Genomic DNA, 14527 nt, shown 5'->3' on the forward strand with positions numbered 1-14527 from the left:
CCCTTCAAATTTTGTATTATACTGAGCCTGATGAAGAGACCGGAGGAGTCTCCAGAGCTGATGTTTATCACCATCTTTTCAGTTCAACATTAGAAGGTATCAGCCACTGAGGACTCTCAATTCATAATATTTTTTTATCTATTGGTGAACTCAGTACAAAGATATCTCTGTCCTGTGACAGAATTTCCCCCACAATTTTGTAGACTTGAAAGTAATAAGTAGTGCAGTGTTCGGCTCTATCGGCTCCTAGGTGATTAGTAATGGCCGTACAATCTCGGTGCCGTCACCTCTCGGGGCCGTTACTCTTCTGTTGTAGATTTCTGTACAGTAGGACCTCGTAGTTCTCCAGTGATGGTCGCCTCATACTGTAATACAGTTTAAACAGGGGGATTACTTTATCAGGACTAAAAAAATTAAAAGAATAACTCAATAATAACTGTTCCTCCATTTGAAGAAAAGGTGGAGGATGCAGGTATCGATCCCATTTCCTCTCACGTGCTTAGGTACATGCTTTTCACTGCAACTTTTACCTCTCGTGTCAACCAATGGCAGGTTATACTTTTGATTTTGATGTGTTCTTTAGGTGTGATGGCCACGACTGGTCGTGGTATTGAAGGCGTTAAACTGTCTACAGGAGTTAGGTAAGTATCACGCTCTTGGTCTCGCACCTCTCCTCCTCTTTGTTTCCTTAGATGCCACAACCAATAGCGACCATAACACCAAAACAGTTAGAGGGGGTGGCTCCCACTGTCAACCCATCAACACCCCCATTGAATGTTATAGCAGGTCACCAAGAGATGGTGTCGGCCTCCTAACTATCCAAATATGACACCAATCACTAATGTGAATAATGAACATGGATCAGCCATTGTGGGACCGGCATCTTCATAATCAGACAACACCGGGCATCCTAGAACTGGACAACATGGCAAAGAAAATAACTAAGACCCCCCAGAAAGTCTCCAGACCCGTCTCCTGATGGCGGACATTACATCAGTACATTACAGTAATCACCGATGAGGGAGGTTTCTACAGTCAGAGATCGTCCGGATTCATGGAAGCTCCGGATTCTCCTTATGAGGATCTTGTTGGTAACAAGTCTTTATGTAATGTATCCAAGATAGATCCTCTCCATAAAGAAGAAAATGATCCTGTTAGGGGCCCTAAAGGCCCGTGCCTTGTAAATTTCTGTCTCTTTAGATGATTTACAGGATATCCACCTATAGGTGGATTACTTCTATAATCGTATATTCACACAGAAAATGATTTCTACACTGATCCGTCAGTCATATAGAAATGACAGGAGTAACCCGTCCACCTACGACAGCCTCCTCTATACAACGGCCTCCCATTTTTAGATTAAATTAGTATTTTCTTTTTTCAAAAACTAGATCTTCCACGTAGTCGGCAGGATTTGAACCTGCGCGGGGAGACCCCAATGGATTTCTAGTCCATCGCCTTAACCACTCGGCCACGACTACAAATGCATACACCAGATGTAGAGTCACCGTCTCACTATCTACACACACAGCGTTCTCTATTCTGAGGAGAAGACATTAGTGTCATCACCCAACTCCACAATGTGCTCCGAGGAGGAGACATCTATCCTACACGTGAGGTCCTGCCGGCAGCCCATGACTGAGTAGTAGGATCACACTACTATGAATGAATACAGCAGGTAGGACAAAGTGTATATAATGTTTGAAAATCATTATATTACCACCGATTTTAATGAAAAAAAGCTTGTTAGTGCTTTACTGACAACGTTATGGGGGCAGTGTAGATAGTAGCTAGGACGTGACGGGTTCCCTTTAAGGTAAAGGGAATCTGTCACCACTTTGGAGTTATCAGACCTCTACTATGGCCATACAGGGTAGAGGAATGTAAATCTATACTTACCTGTATGGCCAATAGCAGAGGTCTGATTGCAGAGAAAAGCGCTTTATTCAATTCTGTCTTGTACAGGCTTAGTGTCCGGGGAAAGCCAAGAAATCCCCGCCTATGTGCTTATTATTCCCCTAAATCTCCGCCTATGTGCTTAATTATCATAGAATTATCTGTGACAGGCCCTTTGACGTGCACTGTGCTCCCTGACCTCCCAGGCCAGTACATGAATGCAGAGCCAGAACCACCATCAGTACATGAATGCAGTGCCAGAATCACTGTCAGAATATGGATGCAGCACCAGAATAGCAGGCAGCAAATAAATGCAGCACCAGAATCACCGGCAGAACATAACTGCAGTGCCAGAACTACCCTCAGTATATTAGTGCAGCGCCAGAACCACCATCAGTATATGTATAAAGTATCAGGCTTAATACAGAAATTAATTGTAATGTCAGGTCAGCTCCATGTATAATTGTATCACATGAACCTACTATTCTCATTATGTCCTCAGCAATGTTAATGAGATACTGGGAGTTATTGTTACCAGCAATCATCAGACTGCAGACCATGAAAGAATCACAGTATTGATGAGACGTAGTCAGTATCACAAAAGCAAATATTTGCATCCAGGTGCCTTATAGGTGACATCTTCCCTGATTGGACTTGCTCCCATCACTTTCGTCTCCATGTAGCACAGATGTCATGATGAGACTCCACACCCAGAGCTCATCTCTGCAGACTTGCCTCTTCTCCATCTTCAGCAGCACATCCCGACACGGTGCCCTTAAAAATAAAAGTATCATTATACTGCCATATAAAGATGTCTCCTATGCTGTGCCCCTGAATAAATAATTGCCCCTCACAGTGCTTCCTGCACAAAACATCCCCACAACACTGCCTCCATAATACTCCCCCACACTGCCGCTCTCCATAATGTCCCCAACACACTGCCGCTCTCAATAATGTCCTCAGCATACTGCCCCTTTATAAAATGTCCCTCACACTGCCCCTCTCCATAACATCCCCCCACACTGCCCCTCACCATAATGTCCCCCCCACAATAACACTCTATATAATGTCCCTCCATATTGCTCCTCTCCATAATGTCCCCCTTTACACTGGCTCACTTCATAATGTCTCCCTTTCACACTGACCATCACCATCATTTATAACACCAGGTATAAATGAATAGCTGGCAACATTGAGAACCATAGACATTATGGTAAGGAGTTTGCTCCTCAATGAGCAGGTGCTCGCGGGGATAGATGTGGGGGATGATGGTAGAACGGAGCTGCAGGACAGTGAGGCAGCTAGCTGGGTGACAGAAGTCAGAGTGTCAGGGAGGCTCGTCCTGTGATGGCACCCCAACAAGTTTACTAAGTTGGCAGATGATGGGTGTCAGTACAATGGTAGCATTATTGCTGCAAGATGTGTCCTCGAAAATCCGGCAGCGTGTCTACTCCAGTATAGAATAGAACACATAAAGAAGTATATAAGTGCTGGGGACCATCATATATTAGCATTTATGTTTATTAATGGCTTAGCGTGCGAGAGGTAGCGAGATTGATTCCTTCAAAGCTTCTTTCGCTGATTTAATTTTTTAATCAAATTATAATCTTTTTACTCCTGATCCCATAGTTACCCCAGCTACTCCTTATTACAGTACAAGACGACTATCACTGGAGAACTACAAGGTTTCAGTGTTCAGGGGTCTACAACAGCCGAATAAAGGCCCCGAGTGGTGACTGCTCCGACATTGTGCGTCTGAAAGGGGGAAGACCGGGGTGTAAGTACTTTCAGAACAAGGGATCCGGAACTGCTAGGGCTGTGCCTCTGGTTGCAGGGGGAAGACAGACTGCGAGCACAGGAGTCAGGTGACCGGGAAGCTGAGGGCGTGTCCAGGGGGAGAGCTGAGGAGTCAGGTGACTGGGGAGCTGGGGGCGTGTCTTGGAAGAGGGAGAAAAAGGAGTTTTGCGTGGAAAAGCAGGGAGTTGACAGTTGGGGTCAAGCCCGACTAGAGGGAGAAGAGATGCAGGGTCTGTGGAGCCGAGCTAGTGAGGTGCAGTGTTATGGACTAGGGGCTCAGTGGGTCAAACCGGAGACCGCCCGCTGCCGCCAGAAGACGGAGCATTGTTTAGGCAGGGAAGCCAGAAGAAAACAACACTGGCATCAGCCGGCAACTGCCTTGTGGGGAACAAGAGTCAGCTAAGTGTAAAACTGCCGATTACAACCATGTTGACTCTGCTACATCTAGCCAATCTGTGGATTGTCGGTTATAGACTGTTACCTGCTACTCCCCTTGTTGTCCCCATAATTGCCCTGTTACTCCCTGCGTGGAGATTGACCCTGTTACAATAAATCCCCCTTGTTTATTAACCCTGTACTGGCTGCTCTGTGTTTCTGTGTCACTGCAACTAAAGTACCTGTATTACATTTGGCGTAGTCGGCAGGATCATATCCAAACGTCCTGTGCCTACCGGACTAGTGGGGAGGACCCCTGAGGCCTGTGAGACGGCGCCCACATGGCGCATTGCAGTGGCGACAACGCTGTGGTCCAAGATGGCGCCGAACACTGACAAGAAGATGGCGGTCAGTGGCGCGAAATCCTCGGCAGGCAGAGAAAGCGCGCGAAGAAGTGGCCCGCCCTCCGAGAGCAAGTGTGTGCTGAGGTGACGACCTGAGAGAAGGAGGCAGTCCCCAGGATTGTATCTTCAGGCCGGCAGATGGAGGGAAAAGAGGAAGAAGGCCCGCCCCAAGCAGCACGATGGGGGTAGGAGGATCCTCGTGTGGAGCAGTGCAGGTGGCCTGTTGCCATTTGCAAGTTGGAGAGTGAATCTGAGTGGAAGACCGATGTTGCCGAGCCCTCCTGATACTTCCAGTGAGGCCCGTTGAGAGTTGAAGAGAATTTTTCTTTGCTGAAAAAGGGTGTTGCCCCGCAAGCTGAGGACGTTGAAGCCGGTCAAACTGGACCGAAGTGAAGCCGCGATGGCAGTTGTTGTTTTCTCCCTTATACCAGTTGGAGCCTCGACATCGGAGGCCTGTTATGGACTTAGACTTTGATGACTTCAGCAATTGCCACTGGGGTCCGGATCGGTGCTGCCTTGCAGGAGCAGGCACACGTGTGTGTAACCCCTTTAAATGCTTTAGTACCGTTGTAGAAGGAAACGTGTCCCTGTTGCCACAGGGAATGTAATGGACTGTGCCCGGATGCAGTTGGGCATGCAAAGGACAAGGTGTCAAAGAAGAGCTCCAGAGAAAGGGAGCTTGTATGTAGACGGGGGTGTACGCCCACGAGAGAGGACCTGCTCGTGACAGGTCGGGATCAAGGACAGGTCAAAGCAGTGGGGCCGTAAGCCCATGAGTAAGGACCAGTGATGGTGTAAATGCACTCAGAGAAGAGGCTAGTACATGAGACATCAAGGGTCCATGTGAGTACCAGAGAGTTCGGCAGCCAGAGACCTGAGCCACGGTTAGAAGGTGTGCGGATCCGAGGACAGAGACTAGGCACTAAGAAGAGTCCGGCACCCATAGACCCAGGCCAGGGTTAGAAGGTGCGCGGATCCGAGGACAGAGACTAGGCACTAAGCAGAGTCCTGCACCCATAGACCCAGGCCAGGGTTAGAAGGTGCGCGGATCCGAGGACAGAGACTAGGCACTAAGCAGAGTCCGTCAGCCAGAGACCCGAGCCAGGGTTAGAAGGTGCGCAGATCAGAGGACAGAGACTAGGCACTAAGCAGAGTCCGGCAGCCATAGACCTGAGCCAGGGTTAGAAGGTGCGCAGATCCGAGGACAGAGACTAGGCACTAAGCAGAGTCCGGCAGCCATAGACCTGAGCCAGGGTTAGAAGGTGCGCAGATATGACGACAGAGACTAGGCACCAAGAAGAGTCCGGCAGCCATAGACCCAGGCCAGGGTTAGAAGTGCACGGACCTGAGGACAGAGACTAGGCGCTAAGCAGAGTCCGGCAGCAATAGACCCAGGCCAGGGTTAGAAGGTGTGCGGATGCGAGGACAGAGACTAGGCACTAAGCAGAGTCCGGCAGCCATAGACCCAGGCCAAGGTTAGAAGGTGCGCAGATCCGAGGACAGAGACTAGGCACTAAGCAGAGTCCGGCAGCCATAGACCCAGGCCAGGGTTAGAAGGTGCGCAGATCCGAGGACAGAGACTAGGCACTAAGCAGAGTCCGGCAGCCATAGACCCAGGCCAGGGTTAGAAGGTGCGCGGATCCGAGGACAGAGACTAGGCACTAAGCAGAGTCCGGCAGCCATAGACCCAGGCCAGGGTTAGTAGGTGCGCAGATCCGAGGACAGAGACTAAGCACTAAGCAGAGTCCGGCAGCCATAGACCCAGGCCAGGGTTAGAAGGTGCGCGGATCCGAGCACAGAGACTAGGCACTAAGCAGAGTCCGGCAGCCATAGACCCAGGCCAGGGTTAGTAGGTGCGCAGATCCGAGGACAGAGACTAGGCACTAAGCAGAGTCCAGCAGCCATAGACCCAGGCCAGGGTTAGAAGGTGCGCGGGAGAGAGAGAGAGTGCCGACAGCCCTCAGCAGGAGCTGAGGACCGAACAGAGGCTGTGGAAAAGGGATGTACATATATATATATCTATATTTGAGTAGCACAGCGAGAGAGGACAGGGACTGTGGAAAAGGGATAGGAGCCTTATCCGAGTAGCACAGCTTCCCTAGGACAAGCGACAACCAGCACAGAGGGTGTGCTGAAGGTGAGAGTCGGCCTGCTGTGATAAACTGAGTCGGAAGGTAGAGAAACGGCTTATTGTCCCTGCATAAGACCTGGGCCTGAGAATATCTGCTGCACCTGCCTGTACACTGCAATCTGTCAGTAAAGTTGGTTTTATTTAAAAGCACTGACTCTATCTATTTATTCATGTGCGAGGTGCCGAGGTGCTCGCTGAAGGTTGCTCAGTAGACTCGCCCACGGCTACCACCCCGTGCCACCTCGTTACACGTCCATTACACCCATAATATCACAAATAAAGCAACAAACACAAAGAAACAATGGCCGATCCCCAGGAGGACACTAGTCCCAGATGTCACCAGATGAAAGTATCACATGGCTGCCGGCAGGACCTCACGTGTAGGATCGATGTCTCCTCCTCGGAGCACATTGTGGAGTTGGGTGGTGACACTAATGTCTCCTCCTCAGAATAGAGAACGCTGTGTGTGTAGATAGTGAGCCGGTGACTCCACATCTGGTGTAAACAGCTGTAGTCGTGGCCGAGTGGTTAAGGCGATGGACTAGAAATCCATTGGGGTCTCCCCGCGCAGGTTCAAATCCTGCCGACTACGGGTAAGATCTTGTTTTTCAAAAAAAAAAATACTAATTTAATCTGAAAATGGGAGGCCGTTGTATACAGGAGGCTGTCGTAGGTGGACGGACTACTCCTGTCATTTCTGTATGACTGACAGATCAGTTGTAGAAATCATTTTCTGTGTGAATATCCGATCATAGAAGTAATCCACCTCGCTAGTGCCACCTATAGGAAATAGACTTAAAAAAGGCTCAAAGTATGTAATGACTGAGGTACAGCCGAAAAACACAATCATGAATCGAGGCCAAAGAGCTAAAAACATCATCTTCCGAAAAAGTCAAAAATGAGGAGGAAGAGAGGGAGGAAACTTCTGTCCGGATAATCCGCTGTAAGTGAAGAACCGTAATGACCCTAATAGAAGCCCTACTTCAGGAGAGCGGACGGCGAGGAGGGATTGTTAAGGAAAATTAATAATGTGGCTAATGTGACCCCACCAGTAATGTGGCTGCTTAATTCTGGAGATAATTATACCCTACTAACAATAAGTAATAAAATGTCCTTCGAACCGGAGTCGAACCAGTGACCTAAGGATGTCTGTGCCCCACTACAGTCCTCCGCTCTACCAGCTGAGCTATCGAAGGCTTGTGTACAGCAGCTCTCCTGCCGTCATCACCTCACTGCGTCTCCAGGTGTATGGGTCACATAATACTGGACATTTCTATAATATATTATACATGTACATTAATTACTGGTCAATAAGATTCTGACTGTGACAATAATAAGGTAACAACCAAAAAAAGAAAAAGACATCTTCGGGCCGCCTGTGTGAAAACCAGGAATCCTAACCGCTAGACCATATGGGAGAGACACCTTAATGAATCATTGGCGTTTGAATGATGGAAAGGTTCTAAGCAGCAAGTCCAGAAGTGATAGGGGAGAAAGAAAAGATTGGAGAATCTCCATCAAAAAAAGTACCTGAGCTGTATGTGAGCTGTATGGGAAATATCCTGTGAGCTTTCATGTACTTCCCCCAGGCAGAGTGATGGAAGCCAGAAAAAAACACCATCCTCCAGTTCAAGCGTTGGTGGTATAGTGGTGAGCATAGCTGCCTTCCAAGCAATTGACCCGGGTTCGATTCCCGGCCAACGCAGAACATTTTTTTTCTAGCATTAACTACAATAAATTGTCCAAAAATAGAGCTCGAAAGAAAACCCTGAGTCTCTTCTGTCAACCAAATGTCAACTTTACTTCCACATCATTTTCTAATCCGCTTTTTATTTTGTAATGATGTCAGAAGGCTTAAAATTTGTTATTATTTCAATGAAATGTACAAAATTTACAAAACCTGTTTTTTTTTGTGACAACTTGAGTCTTGAAGTAATTTTGAGGGTTCTGTATGGCAATTTGTGCCCAAACAAGATCCTGTTTACAAAGGTTTACAAGGAGTATACCTCTTGACAAAGGCTCGTTTGCCGAAACGTGCGTCGGGGCTGGCGCACAGTTGGCAGTGACTGAAGGGTGGCTCTGTTATTAACAGGTTTATTATATCTCAAAGATGTGCATGATGTATAAGTATGTATTAATTATGTACTGTAAGGCAGCGCTAGTCATCATCCTGGGGGATACTCGCTGCGCCGGGTCTATTAATGCACACCAGCCACGTTTTCCGGTATTTCACCATCCAGCAGTTTATTACACTTCATAAACTGCTGATCACACAGTCCATCTTAGTGGCTCACTGGCATAAACATACAATGTCCAGGATCCTCAAGTGGCAGACAGGCCCACTTGGCTCCAGTCACAGCCTTCAGCAAGGTAATAGCATAAATGTCCACAATAAGCAGTGTTTTTACCTTTGCCGGGTTATAGCTGCTTCAGTCCGCCACCCCTGTGGCTCTAAGGCTTACCAAACGTGGTCTCCAGCCCTTATCCCATCCAAGGCCACTGGCATCTCTCATACACACAGATCCAGGCTCTGCCTTCCAGGACGCTTATCTTCCAAGCCTCTGGCACTCCAAGGCTTGCTGGCATCGCTTACACACACACAAGGATCCAGGCTTCACCTTCCAGGAGTCCACCAGGCTTCACCAGGCCTTACCAGGCCTCTCACTCTCACGGTGTCCCACACAGGAACAGGCCTCATGCCTTTCACACCTGTCTCAAATCTACCAGGGTTTATATAACCATCCAGTGCACACACACAGGACCATTACAGTAATGCCACTGCATTACATATCCCCCCCTTTGTTCAAACTTGTGGGGTTGAACACATAATATACACAAATAGTTTATAACCCACAGAGATCATGTACTTGACAATTGCGCTGCTCAGCCCCTGGAACATTAGTCAACGACATCAGCCCATTCCTCAGGGACCTATTATCTGCCATTGTCACTGATTTCGTCAAGTCACATTTCCGGGTCGTAAACTTGTCAGACCTCCCCGGCTCCAAGCGGTCAGTCGTAACCTTGTCAGACCTTCCCCGCTCCCAGCGGTCAGTCGAAACCCTGTCAGGCCTCCCCCGCTCCCAGCGGTCCATACAGCAGTGTGACTCACATGCTCTGGTATTTAAGGTTCGGTTCGACTCCGTACTGTCCCGCACTCTATTGGGTCATTTGTATGGGCCACCCAAACCTGAGTCACTGGAGGTCTCACTACCTCTAAACCCACACCCACTACTCTCAGGACATCTTGAAAGGTCCCTAACTTCAGCTGTAGCTGTTCTGCTATTTAGGGGGCCCTTTCTCTGTCTGGTCTCACAATTTCTAGACGGCTGCCATCTTCTGCTGCTCAGACGATGCTGTCTATCCACTCGCAGTCTAGCGAGATTCAGCTGTTCTACCTCTTGCAGGTAGGTCACTCGGTACTCCATCAGCATACGTATATATGCAAGATTTTCCTCCTTTCCTACAGCGGAGAATGACACCATGCCGTCTTCATCTGGTATCCAGTCCTGACGATCACGTGGACTGCTTACTTTCATCACGCCAGATTTTTTTACCATCATTTGCATTTCTCCCAAGGAGCTTTCTCACCAGAACATAATGCACCCGGATGACCTCTTCCCGCAGACTGTGAGCTTTTCTCATCAGCTCCAGTTGTCTAGCGGCTTGTTCCGTCTTCAACCGGAGAAACCGCTTCGTGCGAATAAATCGACAGTGCATGTCACTTAGGGTCGCCACCCTCTTCACTGTGACTTCGGTCATGGACAGGACCACCAGCTGTTTAGCTTCTGAGGTCGAGTATACCTTACAGGCTCCCACGGCCTTCTTAAACGCTGCATGTGTGGCACCCCAGGGGTCTGGTTTCCACAGTAACAGCAATGTTATGTCTGAGAGCAGGTGGGAGGTCTCTTGGTCAGGAATCCTATGCATGCCACACCTCCTGCCCAGTCCTGGGAGGGGAAGAACTTCCCCTGTATAAACCTGGGGCTGAGGCAGGGTTAGAGAGTTGAGAGGGAGAGTTCAGCCAGGAGGGCTGACAGGGAGCTGTGGCTCCGGCTGGGCCCAGCTCCTGGGCCATGCCAGAAGTAGAGAAGAGAAGCAGCATAGGAAGAAACAACAGGAGCTCTGTGGGAGCAGTGTTACAAAGAGTCAGGGGCTGGCAGCTGCAGAGCTCGCCCTGACTGAGAAGATTTCTTACCGGACCCGGAGTCCGAGGCTGTGGGGACTAACTCCTACCCAGCAGCAGAATCCGTCAGGCAGGGGATTTCAGGTCCTCTGGCCAAGAAACCCGAAGGCACGGTCACACGCATGGGACCAGCACCGCCGTCGTGGAGCGGAAGCTACTAGAAGGCCCCGAGTCACCGGCCATACGGGTGAGCACCACACGGTACACTCAGGGACGTGGGCTACTTATACTCGCTTCTAGCAAGGTAGCCAGAAGAGTATCGTTAGTTTGGGAGGCCTACAACTCCGCCTGGCCAGGGGAGATCCCATCTGCTCAAGGACTGACCAGGACCCAATCGCTAGCCAGTACTCCGGGAGGGTCTATCGTTGTCACCAGTAAAGACCCTGAACTACACCGTACCGTCTCTGAGTGGTTCCTGCTACCCCCATCATCCACGTCGGCTGCCCTGAGGCCATACCCCTCCCGTTGGGGGTTATACCATCCCCGCTGCACCATCCTTCCACCGGCCTCAGCGGTCTGCCCTGCAGCGGCAGCTCCAAAGCTGCATTCAACGGGTGGCGTAGTCATCCAACATCTACTGCTAATAGACTCGCCACTTAGTTTGACTCCCTGGGCACGGACCGGGTCACCGCCACGAGACTACTACCCCCATCTGATCCGGCTCCGGGTAAGCCCCCGTGCACGCGATGCCGCACGACACAGAAGGCCCAGGGGCGCGTCAACTTTTGGCGTAGTCGGCAGGATCTCGTGCCCGCAACCACCGGGTACTGCGTGCCTGAAAAAGACTGTTCAAACTTACCAGTGGTGAAGATTCCCGCCATCCGGCGCCATCTTCCGCTTCCTTCCCGCCATCCGTGGAGTTTTCCCGCCATCCGGCGCCATCTTCAGCCTTCTTCCCGCCATACGTGGAGTTTTCCCGCCATTGGACGCCATCTTGAGGACGCCGCGCGGGAAGAAGAGGGGCGTGGACTCCGAAAGCGCGCGAGAACTGAAGCCCCGCCTCACGTCCGGACGTTGCGTAAGGTCCTGGAAGGAGCCCAGCAGACGCTGACGTCACAGGAGCGCGACGGAAGGTCCTCAACCCTGACGATTCACTGCGGAGTCGCGGCCTACGGAAGAGGATCATCGCAAGGTAGGCCACGGTCCACTAGGGGGGAGAAGGATGCCGGATACGGAGGAGAGCTTCACCGCTTCAACCCCCGCCAGCGCCACCGCTGTTGCGGTCATGCCTTTCACCATGCCCTATATCCCGGGGGCAGCCTGGCTACCCCAGTACTCAGGGGAGTCACATACCCTGCATGACTTTAGAGAAAAGCTGGATAGCCTCTTCCAGGTGTACCCCCTCACAGAGGAGCAAAAAGTGAGCATCCTGGTGGCCCAATTAACCGGGGCAGCCCAAAGGGAGGTAAAGTCCTGGCCACCTGGGAGGAGGACTGTCGCAGAGATACTAACACAGCTAACCGAGGAGGAGCTGCAGTACTACCAATACGAGGAAAGCCAAGAGGACCCGGACGGGTCTGAGGACTACCCTCAGGAGGGAGCACAAAGAGGACATAGCTACTGAAGGGAAGTAGCGTGAATAAAGAGCTGTAAATAGTTACCCGTAAGGGTACAAGGACTGCTGCTAATTAAAATATGGTCCCCGTTGGGATTAGTGAATTGTTCCCCATGTGCCCCTATCTTAAACCAGGCTGAGGACTGTGAGCAGCCATTCCTTATCCCCACTGGCCGAGGACTGAGAGCGGCCATATCCTGTAAATAATTATGTGTTTCTAGTAATTTATGGGAGTCTTTGGTGGATTTGCCGGGAATCCTTTGTACATAGTTGGAGCGTAACCCAGGACGGACTAAAGACTGTTAAGGACTCGGGGCAGGACAGACCCCTACCTGGTTACGTCTCCCTGTTTTGGTGAAATGGACACCTTGCTTTTCTTCAAAAAGTGCACCCGGTTGCGGACATGCCGTGACCATCTTTATATGTTTTTCTTATTGTACTATTATTGTTTATACCTTGTTATGTTTAAAAATATGTTTAGTCCCGGAGTACTAAATTTCACTAGGGGGGAATGTGGCACCCCAGGGGTCTGGTTTCCACAGTAACAGCAATGTTATGTCTGAGAGCAGGTGGGAGGTCTCTTGGTCAGGAATCCTATGCATGCCACACCTCCTGCCCAGTCCTGGGAGGGGAAGAACTTCCCCTGTATAAACCTGGGGCTGAGGCAGGGTTAGAGAGTTGAGAGGGAGAGTTCAGCCAGGAGGGCTGACAGGGAGCTGTGGCTCCGGCTGGGCCCAGCTCCTGGGCCATGCCAGAAGTAGAGAAGAGAAGCAGCATAGGAAGAAACAACAGGAGCTCTGTGGGAGCAGTGTTACAAAGAGTCAGGGGCTGGCAGCTGCAGAGCTCGCCCTGACTGAGAAGATTTCTTACCGGACCCGGAGTCCGAGGCTGTGGGGACTAACTCCTACCCAGCAGCAGAATCCGTCAGGCAGGGGATTTCAGGTCCTCTGGCCAAGAAACCCGAAGGCACGGTCACACGCATGGGACCAGCACCGCCGTCGTGGAGCGGAAGCTACTAGAAGGCCCCGAGTCACCGGCCATACGGGTGAGCACCACACGGTACACTCAGGGACGTGGGCTACTTATACTCGCTTCTAGCAAGGTAGCCAGAAGAGTATCGTTAGTTTGGGAGGCCTACAACTCCACCTGGCCAGGGGAGATCCCATCTGCTCAAGGACTGACCAGGCCCCAATCGCTAGCCAGTACTCCGGGAGGGTCTATCGTTGTCACCAGTAAAGACCCTGAACTACACCGTACCGTCTCTGAGTGGTTACTGCTACCCCCATCATCCACGTCGGCTGCCCTGAGGCCATACCCCTCCCGTTGGGGGTTATACCATCCCCGCTGCACCATCCTTCCACCGGCCTCAGCGGTCTGCCCTGCAGCGGCAGCTCCAAAGCTGCATTCAACGGGTGGCGTAGTCATCCAACATCTACTGCTAATAGACTCGCCACTTAGTTTGACTCCCTGGGCACGGACCGGGTCACCGCCACGAGACTACTACCCCCATCTGATCCGGCTCCGGGTAAGCCCCCGTGCACGCGATGCCGCACGACACAGTAGGCCCAGGGGCGCGTCACATGCACGGACTCGCTGGTGCATTCTTCCCTCAAATCCTCGGGTACATCTACGAGACACTTGTACTGAGACGTTTTGGTCTCACCAGTGGTCTCCAAATGATCATCTGTTAACACTCTCTTAGCTCTCCTCAGGTCCACCTTCTCATGGTCTAAGGGAGTGAGTGTAACTTGTTTGCCTTTTTCCTTCTCCAAGGAGGCCTCGTTCACTGAGTGATACTTTGTCAGGCGACTTTTGAGCCCGGAAACTTCTTCCTCTAGCTCCGCCACTCGTCTCTCAGCGGCCCGTCTCTGAAGCTCTTCCTGCTTCAACTGTTCCTTTAACAGTAGAGTTCTATCAGACCTCTCTGTCTCCAATGCGCCCACTCGGCTCTCAACAGCCAGTCTCTCAAGCTTCTCTTGCTTCCAATGGGTTTGTAGCGACTCCTTGAGCTACTTGATCTCGGCTCCTACATCCACCGAATCATCCGAACTCCCATCACTCGAGGAGGTATCTGCTTCATACCTCCCATCACCAGCGGCCAACTCCTGGCCCTGGTCTGTGGCTTCTCCGATGGACTCCTCCATCTTTTCCGGCTTAGCTTCCATCTTGCTGAGCCTTTCCTT

General features: G+C 50.7%; 4 non-coding genes across 4 annotated transcripts; 2 read left to right on the forward strand and 2 right to left on the reverse strand.

The window, feature by feature from the left end:
* Positions 1–1399: 1399 nt before the first annotated feature.
* On the reverse strand, positions 1400–1481 carry TRNAS-AGA (transfer RNA serine (anticodon AGA)). Its single transcript has one exon. It is a non-coding gene; the product is annotated as a tRNA-Ser (tRNA).
* A 5632-nt stretch (positions 1482–7113) lies between these two features.
* TRNAS-AGA (transfer RNA serine (anticodon AGA)) lies at positions 7114–7195 on the forward strand. The gene has a single exon. It is a non-coding gene; the product is annotated as a tRNA-Ser (tRNA).
* Positions 7196–7714: 519 nt separating this feature from the next.
* Positions 7715–7799, reverse strand: TRNAY-GUA (transfer RNA tyrosine (anticodon GUA)). Its single transcript is given in 2 exon segments — positions 7715–7750; positions 7763–7799. It is a non-coding gene; the product is annotated as a tRNA-Tyr (tRNA).
* A 437-nt stretch (positions 7800–8236) lies between these two features.
* Positions 8237–8308, forward strand: TRNAG-UCC (transfer RNA glycine (anticodon UCC)). The gene has a single exon. It is a non-coding gene; the product is annotated as a tRNA-Gly (tRNA).
* The last annotated feature ends 6219 nt before the right edge of the window (positions 8309–14527 follow it).

This window comes from Phyllobates terribilis, unplaced genomic scaffold (assembly GCF_046119375.1).
Source record: "Phyllobates terribilis strain yellow unplaced genomic scaffold, ASM4611937v1 Scaffold_3__8_contigs__length_932513732, whole genome shotgun sequence".
In the NCBI taxonomy this organism is placed as follows: Eukaryota; Metazoa; Chordata; class Amphibia; order Anura; family Dendrobatidae; genus Phyllobates; species Phyllobates terribilis.